This window comes from Lolium rigidum, chromosome 1 (genome assembly GCF_022539505.1).
Source record: "Lolium rigidum isolate FL_2022 chromosome 1, APGP_CSIRO_Lrig_0.1, whole genome shotgun sequence".
Taxonomy (NCBI): Eukaryota; Viridiplantae; Streptophyta; class Magnoliopsida; order Poales; family Poaceae; genus Lolium; species Lolium rigidum.
This window is the reverse complement of record NC_061508.1, coordinates 199,775,461-199,796,467: the sequence shown is the minus strand read 5'-3', so window position 1 is coordinate 199,796,467 and position 21,007 is coordinate 199,775,461.

The window sequence follows — 21,007 nt, the reverse complement described above, 5'->3', positions numbered from 1 at the left end:
CTTGTGATACGTCTCTAACGTATCTATAATTTCTTATGTTCCATGGTAGTTATATGACAATACTCACATGTTTTATATACACTTTACATCATTTTGATGCATTTTCCGGCACTAACCTATTAACAAGATGCCGAAGCGCCAGTTCATGTTTTCTGCTGTTTTTGGTTTCAGAAATCCTACACAGGAAATATTCTCGGAATTGGACGAAACAAAAGCCCACGGTCTTATTTTCCACGGAGCCTGCCAGAACACCGTAGAGGAGACGAAGAGGGGCCACGAGGCGGCCACCCCACAAGGTGGCGCGATGGGGCCCCTGGCTGCGCCGGCGTATGGGGTGGGCCCCTCGGGCGCCCCCGACTCTGCCCCTTCGCCTATTTATTCCTTCCGTCGCGAAAACCCATCACCGAGAGCCACGATACGAGAAAAGTTACTGAGACGCCGCCGCCGCCAATCCCATCTCGGGGGATTCTGAAGATTGCCTCCGGCACCCTGCCGGAGAGGGGAATCATCACCGGAGGGCTCTACATCACCATGCCCACCTCCGGACTGATGCGTGAGTAGTTCATCCTTGGACTATGGGTCCATAGCAGTAGCTAGATGGTTGTCTTCTCCTCTTGTGCTATCATGTTTAGATCTTGTGAGCTGCCTATCATGATCAAGATCATCTATTTGTAATGCTACATGTTGTGTTTGTTGGGATCCGATGAATATGGAATACTATGTCAAGTTGATTATCGATCTATCATATATGTGTTGTTTATGATCTTGCATGCTCTCCATTGCTAGTAGAGGCTCTGGCCAAGTTGATACTTGTGACTCCAAGAGGGAGCATTTATGCTCGATAGTGGGTTCATGCCTCCATTGAATCTGGGACGAGTGATGAGAAAGTTCTAAGGTTGTGGATGTCTTGTTGCCACTAGGGATAAAACATCAATGCTTTATCTAAGGATATTTGTATTGATTACATTACGCACAGTACTTAATGCAATTGTCTCGTTGTTTGCAACTTAATACTTGGAAGGGGTGCGGATGCTAACCCGAAGGTGGACTTTTTAGGCATAGATGCATGCTGGATAGCGGTCTATGTTCTTTGTCGTAATGCCCTAAGTAAATCTCATAGTAGTCATCATGATATGTATGTGCATTGTTATGCCCTCTCTATTTGTCAGTTGCCCAACTGTAATTTGTTCACCCAACATGCTATTTATCTTATTGGAGAGACACCACTAGTGAACTGTGGACCCCGGTCCATTCTTTTACATCTGAAATACAATCTACCGCAATCATTGTTCTCTGTTGTTCTTTGCAAACAAACATCATTCTCCACACCATACGTTTAATCCTTTGTTTACAACAAGCCGGTGAGATTGACAACCTCACTGTTAAGTTGGGGCAAAGTATTTTGATTGTGTTGTGCATGTTCCACGTTGGCGCCGGAATCCCCGGTGTTGCGCCGCACTACACTCCTTCACCAACAACCTTCACGTGGCCTTCATCTCCTACTCGGTTCGATAACCTTGGTTTCTTGCGAGGGAAAACTTGCTGCTGTACGCATCACACCTTCCTCTTGGGGTTCCCAACGGACGTGTGCTTTACCGTCATAAGCAACTCTTTTTACGGCGCCGTTGCCGGGAGATCAAGACACGCTGCAAGGGGAGTCTCTCACATTCAATCTCTTTACTTTGTTTATTGTCTTGCTTTACTTTATTTTATTTTCTGTCTTGTTTGCTTTCTTTATATCAAAAACACAAAAAAATTAGTTACTTGCTTTACTTTATTTAATTCGGTTTGCTTAGTTTATTTTTATTATTGTTAAAATGAATACTCCTGAGAACACTAAGTTGTGTGATTTCACTAGCACCAATAATAATGATTTCATATGCACTCCTATTGCTCCACCTGCCACTACAGCAGAATTTTATGAAATTAAACCTGCTTTACTAAATCTTGTGATGAGAGAGCAATTTTCTGGTGTTAGTACTCGATGATGCTCGCTGCCCATCTTAATAATTTTGTTGAACTTTGTGAAATGCAAAAGTATAAGGATGTAGATGGGGATATTGTAAAACTGAAATTGTTTCCTTTCTCCTTAAGAGGAAGAGCTAAAGATTGGTTGCTATCTTTGCCTAAGAATAGTATTGATTCATGGACTAAATGTAAAGATGCTTTCATTGGAAGATATTATCCTCCTGCTAAAATTATATCTTTGAGAAGTAGCATAATGAATTTTAAGCAATTGGATAATGAACATGTTGCCCAAGCATGGGAAAGAATGAAATCTTTGGTAAAGAATTGCCCTACCCATGGACTAACTACTTGGATGATCATCCAAACCTTTTATGCAGGATTGAAGTTTTCTTCGAGGAACCTATTGGATTCAGCTGCTGAAGGTACTTTTATGTCCATCACTTTGGGTGCTGCAACAAAGCTTCTTGATGATATGGTGATCAACTACTCTGAATGGCACACTGAAAGGACTCCTCAAGGTAAGAAGGTAAATTCTGTTGAAGAAACCTCTTCTTTGAGTGATAAGATTGATGTTATTATGTCCATGTTAATGGTAAATCTCATGTTGATCCTAATAATGTTCCTTTAGCTTCATTGGTTGCTCAAGAAGAGCATGTTGATGTGAACTTCATTAAAAGTAATAATTTCAACAACAATGCTTATAGGAATAATTTTGGTAACAACTATAGGCCATATCCTTCTAATAATGGTAAATGGTTATGGTAATTCTTATGGTAATTCTTACAACAATAGTAGGAGTACACCCTCTGGTCTTGAAGTCATGCTTAAAGAATTTATTAGTACACAAACTGCTTTTAACAAATCTGTTGAAGAAAAACTTGGTAAAATTGATGTTCTTGCTTCTAAGGTTGATAGTCTTGCTGCTGATGTTGATCTTTTAAAATTGAAAGTTATGTCTAATAAAGATAAAGATATTAAATCATTTGCTACAGCAAACGCTATTCAAGTTCGAATTAATGATAATATTAGAATGATGGCTGAATTGCATGCTAGGTCGGAAAGAGAAGAAAGAGAAAAACTTGCTAAAGAGAATAATGTAGCTAAAGTTTGGACTATTACCACCACTAATAATGTTGATGTTTCACATGTTGCTAAACCTCCTACTATCAATGGTAAAATAATTGGTGTTGGCAATGTCTCTAATTCTACTGCAAAGCGTGCAAAACTGCCTGAAACTGCTGAAACTGTTTGTGATAAAAGTGCTGAAATTTTTCAGAATGCTGTAGATCATAATGGTTTAGATTTTGATAGTTGTCATATTTCTGAAGTTATTAAGTTCTTACAAAAACTTGCTAGAAGTGCTAATGCTAGTGCTATAAATTTAGCCTTTACAAAACATATTACAAATGCTCTCATTAAAGTTAGGGAAGAGAAATTAAAATTTGAAGCTTCTATCCCTAGGAAGTTAGAAGATGGTTGGGAGCCTATCATCTATCTATTATATAATTAAAGTACAAGACAACCAATGGTGGAGATTAGACAAGGCAAAACCATTGGATTTAGATAGATCGCTACGCAAAAAAAAACTACAGCGTACAAAACCATCATTGTTAAGGACCATGCTACACGGTGCTCAGGCACCGGAGTCTTCCGGGGTGCTCCCCCTGTCGGAAGGTTAATTTTACCAAAAAAGGAAGTGGCCCCATGGACAGAAAGCGACACTTCACAAAAACAGAAAGAACCATGATCACGTGGTTTGAAAGCGACAGCTTAGCAGAAAGCAATATAGGCGGAGGTTGGGAAAGCAGATGAGGGCGACGGAAGAATTCAGGAGAGAGACCGGCGTGAGCATGCCCATCCGGCAGGGTGGCGCTGGGCCTAGGCGGAGAGGAGGTGAACCGGGGAAGGAAGAGATGGCGATGTCGCTCGGGTCTCTCTCCCGCAGTTCGCCAGTTCGTGGTGGTCTGGCTGGGTGGGGTGATGATAAGAATTCTGTGGAGGAAAGAAGAGCCACGTGCGGGTTACACTTTTGGACCGGACGATCTGAATCTTACGGGAGAGACAGGTGAGCACTGCCGACGACAAAACAGTGCCCCCGCACGAATTAGAAATTGGGCATTGTTAATAGATATCCGGCCAGCACATCGCTACGCAAAAAAAAAAAAAACTGCAGCGTACAAAACCATCATCGTTAGGAAAAAAACAGAATAGATATCCGGCCAGCAGGTACTTACAAGGAACGATCCGATCATTGTATCCTGACCCGACTTGAAATATTTTTAAACTGACCGGCGCCATCGAAACTGCACCTAAATATCTGGCTCACCCCAAACAATCAATGGTCTAGATATTAAGTAACAACCAATAAACGCTTCAGATTAAAACGTAAAGGTAAAGCTAATGTTGACCAGAAAGTCGGAGGAGCGTTTAGCAGATGAACATGTCCCACGATCGTTATCTTCCGAGACAACTTGCCGTCGGACCTACAGCCTACAGGGCTGAGACAAGCAAAGTCAAATTCGTTTAGTAGGACAAGATCTTCTTCGTCCGGAGAACATCTGCCATGATCGTGATCTCTTACCGGGGAACATGGCACTCCTATCGCTGCGTGAGCCGGCCAAGATTCAGTTCTAGATTGAGATCCTAATTCTGCGCAATCTCTATGATCCAATCGGAAAGCGCAGTTTTATCGCTGCATGATCACCTCTGTCACCCCAAGATTGTTCACGAGACGGAGCACGGTGATCTCCCGTTATGGCGCAGGTATCGGAGAGGAGGCGGTCGTATTGGAGCACTCGACCAGGCGATGTCCCATACATCAGCCTGCTTCGCTGACTGGTGCCAAGAGAACGATGATCTAGCTCCCGTCGCAGGCGCGCGGCAATCATCGAACAGAAGGCGGTCGGCCGGAAGTAGTCGACCACGCGATCGAAGGCATCACATATAGCCGCGGCAAGCACCGAAAAGGAGGCCGTCGGCCTGGAGGAGTTCCGGCGGATCGAAACTGCACCTGATGCACGACACATTCGGGCAACATGGCCAGTCGATGGATGCAATGCGTTGTAGCAGGGGAGGAAAAACTGAGCGGTCAGGTATGTGTGATTCACGTATCAATTAGATATGTTATGTGTATGATTTTCTACAGAATAGATAGGCTACTGACTTGCATCCATCGAACATCTCAATATATGTCTCACGTCAGAAGTCTACGCCAAGCAACCAAAGCAAACGAATGTACCAATCTTCTCTTGGGCACTATATATATTCCATAAACTGAATCATCATCAGGGTGTAAAAAACTTTGATGTTTACAAGGATCTTAACATACCATTTATTTCGTTGCAGGTTTCTTCATATATATTCTTCTTTAGACTATGGCTTTAGTTTCATCTGTTCTTGGATAATCTCAATCGATGATCTTCGGTGATTTCGTGTTGAAACCTACTGGTAGACAAAAGCTATGTAAATTTTTTTTTTGAGAAAACAACGGGGGGCGATTTGCCCACCTGAACTCATATATTTCCATAAAAGATGTTACGTTACAGGGGGGGGCGACCCTCTCAGAAGTGTGAGAACCTAGCTCAGCACTCTGGGGGTTCTGGGGCGGCATACCGCGCCCAAGGGGCAGGGGGTTACATGGGGATATTACAGGAGGTAGCCGGGAGAGAGCTAGGAGATGGACTTGCACCAGGCTAGGAGGGGAGTCGTATCGATTTTTGTAGAGGCACAGACAATCCACAAGCAGAGGTGGGCAACGACCATGGCAACCACCTGGGTAGTAGACATGAGAACCGCATCAAAGATCATCTTATTCCGAGATTTCCACACCGACCACAGGAGAGCAAGGATGGCGGTGTTCCGCGCCTTTACGTGCATCCGCGACAGGTCTTCAGAGAGGCCGTCCAGGAGAGAGGGCAGGTCAGAACTGGTGCGCAGACCCCCTGAGGGGGAGACGATGTTCCACAGGGGACGGAGGCGGGGGCAGCAGACGAACAAGTGCGACACGTCTTCAGTATGCCCGGGGCAGAATGGACAGTCGGGGGAGGGTACGCAGCCGATGTGGTGTAGCAGCGAGCGAGTTCTGGTTTTCTGGAGGCGTAAAATCCAGAAGAAAACTCGAACCTTGAGCGGTGCAAAGCAGGCCCAGTTGATCTTGGCCGGGGACGATGCAGCCAGAGGAGTGCAGGGCCCTGTAAACGTCTCCAGTGTTGAAGTTGGCGGAGGGGCCAAGGGCGACGGTACGGATGTCGGGCGCCAAGCTGAGGGAGATCCGGGAGAGGCAAATTCGCAGGAAGTCCAATTCTCTGACGGCAGCCGCGGTCAGCCGGTGCATGGTGGGGATGTCGATCCCTCCATCTTCGAGGGCGTCGGCAACACTGGAAAGGGGGCGGCGGCAATGGGAGTAAGCTGATGGGAGGGCCGCAGAGAGGGGACCCAAGAGGCACCAGGAGTCATGCCAGAGGGAGGTTGAGCGCCCGTCTCGGGGCTCGACCCGAGTAATGGAGCGATACAGGGGGATAAGCGCCTGGAAGCTCCTCCAAGTGGGGGTAGGCGCTTGGGGGTGGTCGCCAAGGTAGCTGCGCTTCACCCATCTGATCTAGGGGGAGTCGCGCCCAGAGAAGAGGCCATGCAGAACTTTTAGTAGGAGGCACCTGTTTTGTAGGCCCAAATCAGTAACACCAAGGCCACCCTCGGACCGAAGCCGACAGACGTAATCCCATGCGACCTGGCAGTCGCCTCCATAGCATTTATCCTTCGCTTTCCAGAACATCGCACGCCGGGGTCTGTCCATCCTTGCGAGAGTACCTTTCGGAATGGGGAGGACGGACATAGCGAACGATGGGAGGGCAGACAAGACTGCGTTGGTGAGAGTGAGGCGCCCCCCAATGGGGAGGAGCGACATGCGCCAGCCCGGAATGCGTTTGGAGATCTTGACCGACAGGAATTCCAGAGCCGAAGCAGGTAGCTTGTGGTCGGACAGAGGCAGTCCCAAGTAGGGTTGAGGGAAGGACGAAACGGGGCAGCCGAGAATGCCGGCGAGCTCAGCGGCAAGGTCCTCAGGAACCCCGCCGACGGGGACGAAGGTGCCCTTGTGGAAGTTGATGTGCAGTCCGGTCGCCTGAGAGAAGAGGTCCAGGATCACCTTGAGACGGCGGACTTGCGAGTGTTCGGCTCGCAGAATCAGCAAGGTGTCATCAGCGCACTGGATCACGGGGCAAGGGAGGTCGTCCACAAGAGGATGCAAGAGGCGCTCCTCGGTCCCCTCCATGGCGATGAGGCATGGGAGAAAGTCGGCGACGGCGAGGTATAGGTACGGGGACAAGGGGTCGCCCTGGCGCAGCCCGTTCTTGCAAGAAATCCATCGCCCAGGAACCCCATTGAGCAGAATCGCGGTCCTCCCGGTGGTAAGAATGGAGGTAATCCATGACCGGAAGAGGGCACCGGTGCCACGCGCGTCCAGGATGGCGTCCAGAGCAGCCCAGTTGACAGAGTCGAAGGCCTTCTTGAAGTCCAGTTTGAGCACCACTGCAGGAGTTTTACGCGCATGGCAACTCTGAACCACGTCGGCAGCGTAAAGGAAGTTGTCGACGATGTTGCGCCCTTTGACGAAACCAGACTGCTCAAAGGAGATGAGTCTCTCAATAAAATGTTGGAGCCTGGTCGTGAGGATCCTAGTGACAATTTTCATAACACAGTTCTGGAGCGGGATGGGACGGAAGCCGTCAGCTGTGAGCACCTCATCCTTTTTTGGGATCAAAGTGATAAAAGCTCTATTGAGCCCGTCAAGGGAGGCCACGCCGTTGTAGAAATCGTGGAGGAAGGCCATAATGTCTGGGTTGACAATATCTCAGAAAGTACGGAAGAAGGCGGGGCCAAACCCATCAGGCCCGGGGCTACTGTGGGTGCGCATAGCCCAGACGGCTTCTCTGGCCGCCTCCTGTAGGGTGAAGGGTTTTTCCAGGTCCTGTAGTCCTGCGACGCTGCGCATGGCTGCGCTCAGGTCGAAGCTCCAAACCGGCGGGGTGGAGGTGCCAAGAAGGTTGACGTAGAAGCCCCGCAGCAGTTCTGCTTTCTCCGAGTGGTTGTAGAGCACTCTGTTTCCATCGTGTAAAACCTTGATTTGATTTTTCCATAAGCGTGTGGAGGCACAAGCGTGGAAGAATTTTGTGTTGTCTTCTCCAAACCGGCACAGGCGAAAAGTGAACCGCTGCTTCCAGTATGCGTTGAGGACTTTGTATTCCTGGGAGAGGTGCAGACGGACGCGGTCTCTAAGGAGTATTTCCGTGGCCAACAGCGGGCGAAGTTCTTCCACTAGATCAAGGAGCTCGAGAACCTTTCTGCAGTTGGTGACAACTTCAGCAGGTTTGCGGCGCTGTTTTGCCCAGTGTTTAGATTCAGCTCGGACCCACTTGAGAGCGTTGCAAAGCCGCATGGAGGCCCGTGGCGGCAACCTATTCTGGGGCCTAGGCCACAAGGGCCCTGTAATCAGCAGAGTGAGCCCAGGCCTTTTCATACCGGAAGATTTGCGTTTTTGGCGCGCGCGACGATGCCGAGAGCATGAGGGGCACATGATCCGAGGTGGTGCGAATCAGCGACTGCAGAGTTGAGTTAAAAAGACGGGTCCCCCAAGCGAGGTTAATTAGGGCGCGATCGAGCCTCACAAGGGTTGGGTCATCTCGAGAGTTCGTCCAGGTATATCGGCGATCCAGCAGCGGGAGTTCCTGGAGGGCAAGCTCATCAATAAGATCATTCAGATCGCCCGCGGCTCGCCGGTCGAAGTTGTCATTGTTCCTGTCTTCCGCGAAGCGGGCAATGTTGAAGTCCCCTATAAGAAGCCATGGGTAGGAGTCCAGGTCGGAGAGGGACCGAAGCTCGGTGAGGAAGTCGACACGACGCTCGCGATCACACGGCGCATAGATGTCGGTGATGGTGAAGCGGGTGCCATCCGCCGCAATCTCGAAGGATGAGGAGAGCGAAAATTGCAGCTGGCGGTCGGAGAGGTGTGTAACCTGTCGCGGATCCCAGGCAGTAATAACGCCCCCGGACGCGCCAACAGACGGTAGGAAGGAGAACGCCGAGAAGCCAGGCGGCAGGAACGTCGTCACCGTTTGGGGCGTGATCGCGGAGAGCTTTGTTTCTTGGAGGCATATTATGTGAAGGGGTTGTGCAGAGAGGTTCATTTTCACATCGAGGCACTTGTCGGGGTCATTTAAACCGCGGACGTTCCAGGAGGAGAGGAGGAGCTGTAGGTAGCGAGTCACATCCATCGTACAGGGGTAGTCACCAGGCGTAGCGAATAGGAGCAGGAGGGAGGCGCGGAGAGCACACATCTAGGCATAGACAACAACCCAGCGGAACATAGGCACCGGGGTGGAACAGGCTCCAAACCCGGGCTAAGGGCTGCAGCGAGTGGAACAGGCTCCACGTCGAGCAGCAACAAAGAAAGCAAAACGTGCGGGTCTAAACTATACACCTCTACGAGGACGCACGTTACAGGAGCAGAAGGAAGCATGCGGGGAACGTCGATGGAGGCGGGTGCCGTGCGCGCAGGGAGTGGCATCGCGCACAAACTGGGACCAAAATTGCCCCGCCTCGGCAAGGAGGAGATGCAACTCATGGCGTGGCGCGTGGCGCCTCGGACGCGGACGCAATGTCGCAGACGTCCTTGTCAGGGAGCTGGCATGCACGGGCCATGGCGACGAGCTCGTCGGCGCGGAATGGAGGCGGGACGGATGCTGAAGAAGCGGAGCCGCCATCACCAGACTTCATTGCCTTGAGCCGGATCGCCCGGGCCATGACGGTCTCGAACAGGGGCCCGCTCTGATCACGCACGCGGGCGCTGCGTTTCACGCCGGTGGAGCTCTGGACGGTGTCCGGGGCGCGGGCGGAGCACGCCTTGGATGGGCGGCCACGTCGACGTGGAGGGAGCGGCACCGGGGCGGGTGCGACGTCAACCTCGGCGCCAACTGCACTCCGTATGTCAGCATCCCCGGGGCGGGCAGCAGAGCGGAGCACCGGCGACAGGTTCCTGGCCGCCGCAGCGGGCACGAAAGGGGCGATCACCGCGCCACGGTGTGGCACCAGCTCCAGAGGCGAAGGGCAGACCACAACGTCAGCGAGGACGTTCACCGACAGGCTCGAGGCAACGCCGGGAGCCCTGACGATCTGGTCGACGACGCCGACGGCGCCAGACACCAGGTGCACATGCGCCAGGCCGCGCGGCCCGACAACTCCAGGGGACGCCATGTCGCGCTGGACGGCGAAGTAGGCCAGTTCGTTCGCCTCGCCCCGAACGACAAAGTGTAGAAAACGTCCGCAGGCGCCGACGCGGATGTCAGAGTGCTTGGGGACGCCGCCGGGGGTGATCGCCGCGAACGGGACGTCCGGGCCTTAAGCAGCATCCTGGGGAGGGACATGGATGGAGAACTCGCCGTCGTCCAGAGGCTCATCATCCGCAACGGCCGACACTGCCGCCGGGGCGGCGTCAGGGTTCGCAGCGGGGATGTAAGCAGGCCACGAGCGGCCAGAGTGCGGCGTGCGACACTGCGGGCAGCCGCTGCTGCTCCCAAACCGCGAGGACGGAGGCCCGTCTTGGCGCAGCGTGTCGGGGCGCCAGCCGCTGGGGCCGTCGCCACGAGGAGGACCGTCAGGTGGGTCCATACCGCCCCAGTTGCCGCCACCGGACCCTCCGCCTCCTCCGCCTCCACCGCCTCCGCCGCCAGCGCCACCTCCACCGCCGCCAGCGCCAGCGCCCGCTGCGCCACCGAGCGGCACACGGCGCAGGCGTTGCACCTCGACGATAGTGTACTCGCCATCAACGTTCTTGACGTCCAGGTCCTGCGGGATGCGAAAGTAGTTCTCGTACTTGATGACGAGGAGGACGGCGACGTAGTTCCGGCCGGACAAGCAGACTTGGGCAATGTCCGTAGGGTTGCCCATCTGGCCGACCGAGCCCTGGATGCGGGGCACCATCCAGTGGTCGAAGGGGAAGCGGACGAGGGCGAGGGCGACGTAGCCGGCGTGGGTGAAGCGGAGGCGATTCGGCGCCTCCTCGTGCCTCTCGAAGTAGACGGAGTGCTCCAGGACGGGGAAGGGGCTGCCGTCGACCACCGCTTCGCGGCTGGCACGGGAGCGAAAGAGGACGACGGTGGCGCCGTGCGCCCCGAGCGCCGAGTCCGCCAGCATCCCCTCTGGGACACGGGTCAGAAGGGCGGAGAGCACGATCGGGCCGGGCGACACCGCTTCAGGGTGCACGTAGGCGAAGCCGATGTGCTCGAGAGATCGGGCGTCGACGGGAGGCATGTAGACGTCGATGTGCGTGGGGTGACGCGTGGGCGAGCGCGGCTCGGAGTCGGTGGACTCGTCGCTGCTGCTATCGCCTCCACCGTCCCCGGTGCCACCCGCGGCGACTCCTTCCGATCCCCTGCTGGCGGAGGCACCGGCGAAGTCAAGAGGGGAGATGGGCGAGTAGGGTGAGACAGGGTTGCGAGGGGCGGGAGCAGGGTTGGAGGGGCCCGGGGTGGAGTTTGCGGGAGGTTGGGCGGTGGGCATGGTGGCGAAGGCAAAAGGGTGGGGAGTGACTGGGAGGTGGCCGCGGCCTCCGGCGGCGCGAGGTGGAGGGACAACGGGGGCGGAGGCGGAGGGGGCAGCTCTGGCGCCGAAGAGAGGGCAGCCACCGCTGCAGTGGCCGGGGCTGCGGCACAAGCGGCAATGCATCGGGTTTCGACAGGAGCGAACTGGGTGACGAGGTAGGAGAGAGCGAAAGCAACGCCTCTCCGCATATATATCAGACACAGAGAGGGGGCGGAGTCGACGATGGTTACGGAGGGAGAAGGAGGGTGGCGAAGAATCAGGACACAGGTGAGCCCTAGCCACGTCTGCCCATGTGCGAGGCGTTGGATGGGGAGCAGACGGGTTGGATGGAGGCGGTGCGGGGTCAGCGGTGGGGCGGGCACCTGCCAGGTGGTGGGAGGGGGGGCACGTGTGGGGGAGAAGGGCGGTGGGGCACAGGAGGTTGCCACGCAAGGGGTGGCGGGCCCGGGAGAGGCGGAGTGAACGGGGCGGGTCGGCGATGTCCACAGGGGCCCAGCAGCGGGGCAGCCCACGTCACGGCTGACGCGGGGGTTGACATGCAAGTTGCACGCAGAGTCAGCGCGGGCCCACGCACGTTGCAGGGACGCAACGGCTAGTTGTTTGGATGGGAAAAAGTCCACGAGCAGCGGGCCCACCGTGACGCCGCGGCGGGAGAGCATGGCTGCAGCAACGCCGGAGCTGGAGACGCTGGTGGTGAAGACGTCGTCGGAAGCGGCGGAGACGGAGAAGGGGTCGCCGGGGTGCGAGAAGAAGAAGGTGAGGCACGCGGCCAGCATGGCATCGTCGACGGAATGCGGAGAGCGCGCGCAGGCAAGCCAGAGACGGGCGCCGGGGTCAGCGCAGGGGCCAGAGGAAAGGGGGCGGCAGACGGGGGAGTAGAAGTTGGCTAGAGCGTAGTCGGCGAAGAGCTCGCCAGGGGGACGGGGAGGCCACGCCGACGGACGGGGAGGCGGGAGAGAGCTTGCACGGGCCAGGGCGGAGCAAGGAGAGAGCAGCAGAGCGGGGAGGGCGGAAGGTAGTGGCGGGCGGCGAGGGCGACGGAGAAGCGGCGGGAGGGAGCAAACCTGTGGCAGCGGGCCGCGTCTGAGGACGACGGGAGCCGGAGGAGGGGTGGCGCCGGAGCTGGGAGGTCCAGCTCTGACAGGGGCTGGTGGGTAGGCCGGGGGCACGACGGCCGGCGGGGAGCGCTGAGCGTCGCCAGGAATCGCCAGAGACATCGTCCGTCCGTCCCGGTCTAGCTTCTGTTGTTGTAACTCACTTACCCTCAAAGCTATGTAAATTAATTTGGATCTTCTATAATCAATTCTGAATCTCAGAGAAAACATATTGTGTATACTAACTTTACATTATTGTAACTATCACTACTGACCCACGATCTGAATTTCAAATATAATTACATAAAGCAATGGAAGATTTAGTCTGAGTCTAGCACCGGAGATGATATTATAGATGACAGTTTAATTAACAGGCATGTTTCAGAAAATAAGCAGGTATGGGATTGATATAAGAAAATACAGTATATTTAAGAAACACTCCGAACTAATACAGTGCCCATTTTCTATGCCATCTAACAGATCAAACAGGTGCGAGAACATGGTTGCAGGGTTGCCAAAAGCTTAACTCACGTATCAATTAGATATGTTATGTGTATGATTTTCTACAGAATAGATAGGCTACTGACTTGCATCCATCGAACATCTCAATATATATCTCACGTCAAAAGTCAACGCCAAGCAACCAAAGCAAACGAATGTACCAATCTTCTCTTGGGCACTATATATATTCCATAAACTGAATCATCATCAGGGTATAAAAAACTTTGATGTTTACAAGGATCTTAACATACCATTTATTTCGTTGCAGGTTTCTTCATATATATTCTTCTTTACACTATGGCTTTACTTTTATCTATTCTTGGATAATCTCAATCGATCTTCGGTGATATATTATAGATTACAGTTTAATTAACATGCATGCATGTTTCAGAAAATAAGCAGGTATGGTAGTGATATAAGAAAATATATTTAAGAAACACTTTGAACCAATACAGTGCCCATTTTCTATGCCATCTAACAGAGCAAACAGGTGGAAGAACATCGTTGCAGGGTTGCAAAAAGCTTAATTCCTACCAATTGGATCTTCGTCATTTGAGTTAAGGTATTTATGCACTGCCAGAAATTCTATATTTCATACTTACATAATATGTTCATGGTAGCGTTGCCATGAGAAAATCTTATATCTTTGTGAGGGGGTGAAAGTAAGATTCTTAAAGTACTTTTTGTGTTAGGAAAATAAATAGCCGAGCATTAATTTTTTTCCGCATAAGCACACCGCTTTGGGCGGAATCGTGGGCACATCAAGATATGTAATCCATCGCGCAAGCCGGGCCACTATTATCCAGATAAATATGCACGATGCATACATACATTGACGTGCGACTAGGTTAACTAAGATGATAGAATCCCGGCGAACAACACAAATTATGCATTAGGTAGTAGCTATCTATGATTAATTAAACTTTATGATGAGATTGAGACCAGAGTAATAATGGTATCTCATACAGGCTGCTAGACTTCAGATGAGATGAGTTCAATCATGGCCATCCTTGCAAGTGCATGGAGTTCATGGCTAAAAGTGCAAGCACATAGGCATGGATTTCGCGGCCTGAAGCGCATGCAGATACTAGAGGAGATGTCACGGCGACAAGAAATGATGCTAGCCAAAGGGAGAGTTTGATTTGCTCACTATGTAGCATGAAATTTTAGTACTTAAGTGTAAGTTTATTTTTTGCAAAGGTGAGTCGTTTGGTAATTTAATTGGATTGGTAATCTATATCTTTTTTTGAGTTGATTTGGTAATCTATATCTGCGTGATATTATTCCAACCTTCCAGCTGCTTTAAAGATTTAATTGTTGTTACTTGAAAATAGTCCATCACGTTACAAAGAAAGATCGGCTAGCATGCACCATGGCATGTATATTCTTCTGGTGACTCACATGTATGCGGAGATTTTGCCGCAACTCACTCAATTCGTCATGTCGCAAAACCGGATCATCCAGCATGTCTAAGCTCTACAGAGAGGTTCCTGCAATTTGAGTATTACATTAAACGTCATGGAGACAGATGATCGATCAAAAATATAAGTTATGCCTTCTTTTCTGAATTAAATAGAACCATGATATCTAAGCTAGGATCGATTAGAGAAAAGTGAGCAGGATTACCTCTAAGGCAAATCCATGCAAGATGACTATACAAATGCCATGATAAAATAATAAACACAGACTACAGACTACAGACTACAGGAGTATTTCTTAGTGCTTTGTGAAGTACATAACCATGGTCACATTAAGAGGGTGATACTATTTTAGAAATCTTTGATAAATACAAACAACTAAAATTTTATAGGATTCAAAAGCGAGCATTTGCGAAAGCCTCTCCAGATACACAAATGACAATGGGATGGATGCAAAAAAGAGAGAACGCTAATTTTGGGCATTGAACATTAGCGTTAGACTACAATCCGGCACAAAGTAGTGAATAAATGTATGTCAACAAATTAAAAATCACTTTGACGTATGACTTTTTGCATCGGTATTTTCATTTGACAAACACAGTACAAACGCAGACGCTCACATACACGCATATACACTTACCCCTATGAACGCGCGCACACACACTCTACCCCTATGAGCACCTCCGACAGACAACGTCGCCTCCCACCGAATGAATATTTCGCTTTTATGAGATACAAATATCAAATTTGGGGTTTGAACTCTGGTGGGCTGAGGATACAACCACTCTCTTAACCATCCAACCTCAAGTTGATTTTCTTTTTGCATCGGTATTCAGTTGTTCTATAATTTTACATGTATCTTAGGTAAATACAAAAGACCATAAGATATCTAGCCGCGCAAGTGCGCGGGCCACCCTCCTAGTTAAGATGAAAGTCAATGATTTTGATTGTAATGCTTTATGTGATCTTGGTGCAAGTATTTCTGTTATGCCTAAGAAACTTTATGATATGGTTGACTTGCCACCTTTGGAAAATTGTTATTTGGATGTTAATCTTGCTCATAATTCTATAAAGAGACCTTTGGGGAGAATTGATAATGTTCACATTACGGTTAACAATAACCTTGTCCCCGTTGATTTTGTTGTCTTGGATATTGAATGCAATGCATCTTGTCCTATTATTTTGGAAAGACCCTTTCTTCGAACTGTTGGTGCTATTATTGATATGAAAGAAGGAAATATTAAGTATCAATTCCCTCTTAAGAAAGGTATGGAATACTTCCCTAGAAAGAGAATGAAGTTGCCTTTTGATTCTATTATTAGAACAAATTATGATGTTGATGCTTCTTCTCTTGATGTTACTTGATTTACACTTTCTGCGCCTAGCTGAAAGGCGTTAAAGAAAATCACTTCTTGGGAGATAACCCATGATGTTTTTATTTTACTACTGTTTTGTTGTGTCTTGGAAGTTGTTACTACTGTAGCAACCTCTCCTTATCATGTTTATTTCGTTGTTGTGCCAAGTAAAGTCTTTGATAGTAAAGTTGATACTAGATTTGGATTCCTGCGCAGAAACAGATTTTTACCTGTCACGAATTTGAGTAGATCTCTCTGTAGGAAACTCGTAAAATTCTGAAAAAATTCATGCGTGATCCTCAGATATGTACGCAACTTTCGTTCAATTTGAGCTTTTTCATCTGAGCCTGTTAAGTGCCTCGAAAAAATTCGTCTTTACGGACTGTTCTGTTTTGATAGATTCTGCCTTTTATTTCACATTGCCTCTTTTACTGTGTTGAGTGGATTTCTTTGTTCCATTAACTTTCAGTAGCATTGGGTAATGTTCATAAGTGTTAAGAATGATCGTGTCCTCTCTGAACATGTGAATTATTGATTATGCACTAACCCTCTAATGAGATTGTTTTGAGTCTGGTGTGGAGGAAGTTTTCAAGGGTCAAGAGAGGAGGATGATATGATATGATCAAGAAGACTCAAGCATCTAAGCTTGGGGATGCCCAAGGCATCCCCTTCTTCATCAACAACTTATCAGGTCACCTCTAGTGAAACTATATTTTTATTCCATCACATCTTATGTTCTTTACTTGGAGCGTCTGTTTCTTTTTATTTTTGTTTATGTTTGAATAAAATCGGATCCTAGCATTCCTTGTGTGGGAGAAAGACACGCTCCACTTTTTCATATTGAACACTGGTGTTCTTAACTTTACTTTAATGTTCATGGCGAAGTTGAAAGCCGCTTCGTTGATTGCTATTTGGTTGGAAACAGAAAATGCTTCATGTAGTAACTGGTATATTATCTTGAATAATTTGATACTTGGCAAATGTTTTGAGCTCTCAAGTAGATCATGTATAAGCTTTTGCATCATGTAGTTGAAACCTATTAGTGGAGAACTACTGTAGAGCTTGTTGAAATTTGGTTTGCATGATTGGTCACTCTAAAAGTCTAGATATTTTCTGGTAAAAGTGTTTGAGCAACAAGGAAGATAGTGTAGAGTCTTATAATGCTTGCAATATGTTCTTATGTAAGTTTTGTTGTACCGGTTCATACTTGTGTTTGCTTCAAACAACCTTGCTAGCCTAAGCCTTGTACTGAGAGGGAATGCTTCTCGTGCATCCAAAACCTTGAGCCAAAACTCATGCCATTTGTGTCCACCATAACTACCTACTATGTGGTATTTTCTGCCATTCCAAAGTAAATTGCTTGCGTGCTACCTTTAAAATTGCATTCCTTGTCTTTGCAATACATAGCTCATGGGAAAGTAGCCTAAAACCTATTGTGGTAATGAATATGTCGCTTATGTATCTTAGTTCTTATAAGTTGCTTGTTGAGCGGTAACCATGTTTCTGGGGACGCCATCAACTTTTTACCTTTGTTGAATATCATGTGAGTTGCTATGCATGTTCGTCTTGTCTGAAGTAAGGGAGATTTCTCATGATCAAATGGTTTGAGTATGCATACTGTTAGAGAAGAACATTGGGCCGCCAACCAAAGCCATGTATCATGGTGGAAGTTTCAGCTTGGACATTAATCCTCACATCTCTTATGAGAATATTATCTGTTGTTGAATGCTTAAAGCATAAAAGAGGAGTCCATTATCTGTTTTCTATGTTGTCCCGGTATGGATGTCCTTAAGTTGAGATCTATCAAAATTGAGAAATCAAATGCGATCTATCTCCTTGGACCTTTGTACAGGCGGCATAGAGGTACCCCTTTGTGACACTTGGTTGAAACATATGTAATGCAATGATAATCCATGGAAGTCCGAGCTAATTAGGACAAGGTGCGGGCACTATTGGTATTCGATGCATGAGGCTTGCAACTTATAGGAGGTTTTATGCATAACACATATGAATTATTACTACCGTTGACAAAATTGTTTCCATGTTTTCAAAATAAAAAGCTCTAGCACATGAGTAATCCATGCTTCCCTCTGCGAAGGCCCTTCTTTTACTTTATGTTGAGTCAGTTTACCTACTTCTTTCTATCTTAGAAGAAAACACTTGTGTCAACTGTGTGCATTGATTCTTACATGTTTACTTATTGCACTTGTTATATTGCTTTATGTTGACAACTATCCATGAGATATACATGTTACAAGTTGAAAGCAATTGCTGAAACTTAATCATCCTTTGTGTTGCTTCAAAACCTTCTACTAAGAATCTATTGCTTTATGAGTTAACTCTTATGCAAGACTTATTGATGTTTGTCTTGAAAGTACTATTCATGAAAAGTCTTTGCTATATGATTCAGTTGTTTAGTCATCATCTAGACCATTTCTTCGAATCACTGTTATCACCAGAATTTGACCGAGTCAGAGGTGGGCCGCGATCAAGATGGGTTTGAAGATTATATACAGAAGAAATACGTGAATCGGCCTTATATGCAAAGTTTGGGCTAGTGTGCCCTTGTATCTGTAACATAGTAGGCTACGTGTCGGTTAGTTAGAGTTTGCCTCGTGCACGGTTGGGATTATTCCCACGATAGAAAGTCTACGGACTATAAATATGTATCTAGGGTTTATGAAATAAACAACAACCAACGTTCAACACAACTAATCTCGGCGCATCGCCAACTCCTTCGTCTCGAGGGTTTCTCCGGTATGCACTGATACGTCTCCAACGTATCGATAATTTCTTGTGTTCCATGCCACATTATTGATGTTATCTACATGTTTTATGCACACTTTATATCATATTCGTGCATTTTCTGGAACTAACCTATTAACAAGATGCCGAAGTGCCGCTTGCTCGTTTTCTGCTGTTTTTGGTTTCAGAAATCCTAGTAAAGAAATATTCTCGGAATTGGACGAAATAAAAGCCCGGAGGCCTATTTTCTCACGAAGCTTCCGAAGTCCGAAGGAGAGACGAAGAGGGGCCACAGGGCGCCAAACCCTAGGGCGGCGCGGCCCCCCCTTGGCCGCGCCGGCCTGTGGTGTGGGCCCCCCGTGCCGCCTCTTGACCTGCCCTTCCGCCTACAAATAGCCTCCGTGACGAAACCCCCGCATCCGAGAGCCACGATACGGAAAACATTACCGAGACGCCGTCGCCGCCGATCCCATCTCGGGGGATCCTCGGAGATCGCCTCCGGCACCCCGCCGGAGAGGGGAATCATCTCCCGGAGGACTCTACACCGCCATGGTCGCCTCCGGAGTGATGAGTGAGTAGTCTACCCCTGGACTATGGGTCCATAGCAGTAGCTAGATGGTTGTCTTCTCCCCATTGTGCTATCATTGTCGGATCTTGTGAGCTGCCTATCATGATCAAGATCATCTATATGTAATTCTATATGTTGCGTTTGTTGGGATCCGATGAATAGAGAATACTTGTTATGTTGATTATCAAAGTTATGCTTATGTGTTGTTTATGATCTTGCATGCTCTCCGTTTCTAGTAGAGGCTCGGGCCAAGTTTTTACTTTTAACTCCAAGAGGGAGTACTTATGCTCGATAGTGGGTTCATGCCTGCATTGACACCTGGGACAAGTGACGAGAAAGTTCTAAGGTTGTGTTGTGCTCGTTGCCACTAGGGATAAAACATTGATGCTATGTCTAAGGATGTAGTTGTTGATTACATTACGCACCATACTTAATGCAATTGTCTCGTTGCTTTGCAACTTAATACCGGAGGGGGTTCGGATGATAACCCGAAGGTGGACTTTTTAGGCATAGATGCAGTTGGATGGCGGTCTATGTACTTTGTCGTAATGCCCAATTAAATCTCACTATACTCATCATGATATGTATGTGCATTGTCATGCTCTCTTTATTTGTCAATTGCCCAACCGTAATTTGTTCACCCAACATGTCTGTTCGTCTTATGGGAGAGACACCTCTAGTGAACCGTGGACCCCGGTCCAATTCTCTTTACTCGAAATACAATCTACTGCAATACTTGTTTTTACTGTTTTCTCTGCAAACAATCATCTTCCACACAATACGGTTAATCCTTTGTTACAGCAAGCCGGTGAGATTGACAACCTCACTGTTTCGTTGGGGCAAAGTACTTTGGTTGTGTTGTGCAGGTTCCACGTTGGCGCCGGAATCTCCGTGTTGCGCCGCACTACATCCCGCCGCCATCAACCTTCAACGTGCTTCTTGGCTCCTCCTGGTTCGATAAACCTTGGTTTCTTTCTGAGGGAAAACTTGCCGCTGTGCGCATCATACCTTCCTCTTGGGGTTGCCCAACGAACGTGTGAAATACACGCCATCAAGCTCTTTTTCTGGCGCCGTTGTCGGGGAGATCAAGACACGCCGCAAGGGGAGTCTCCACTTCTCAATCTCTTTACTTTGTTTTTGTCTTGCTTTATTTACTACTTTGTTTGCTGCACTAAATCAAAATACAAAAAAATTAGTTGCTAGTTTTACTTTATTTGCTATCTTGTTTGCTATATCGAAAACACAAAAAAAATTAGTTTACTTGCATTTACTTTATCTAGTTTGCTTTATTTACTATTGCTAAAATGGCCAACGCTGAAAATACTAAGTTGTGTGACTTCACAACCACAAATAATAATGATTTCTTATGCACACCTATTGCTCCACCTGCTACTACAGGCAGAATTCTTTGAAATTAAACCTGCTTTATCGAATCTTGTCATGAACCATCAATTTTCCGGTGTTAGTTCCGATGATGCTCGCTGCCCATCTCAATAATTTTGTTGAACTATGTGAAATGCAAAAATATAAAGATGTAGATGGTGATATTATTAAACTAAAATTGTTCCCTTTCTCATTAAGAGGAAGAGCTAAAGATTGGTTGCTATCTCTGCCTAAGAATAGTATTGATTCATGGACTAAATGCAAGGATGCTTTTATTGGTAGATATTATCCCCCTGCTAAAATTATATCTTTGAGGAGTAGCATAATGAATTTTAAACAATTAGATACTGAACATGTTGCTCAAGCTTGGGAAAGAATGAA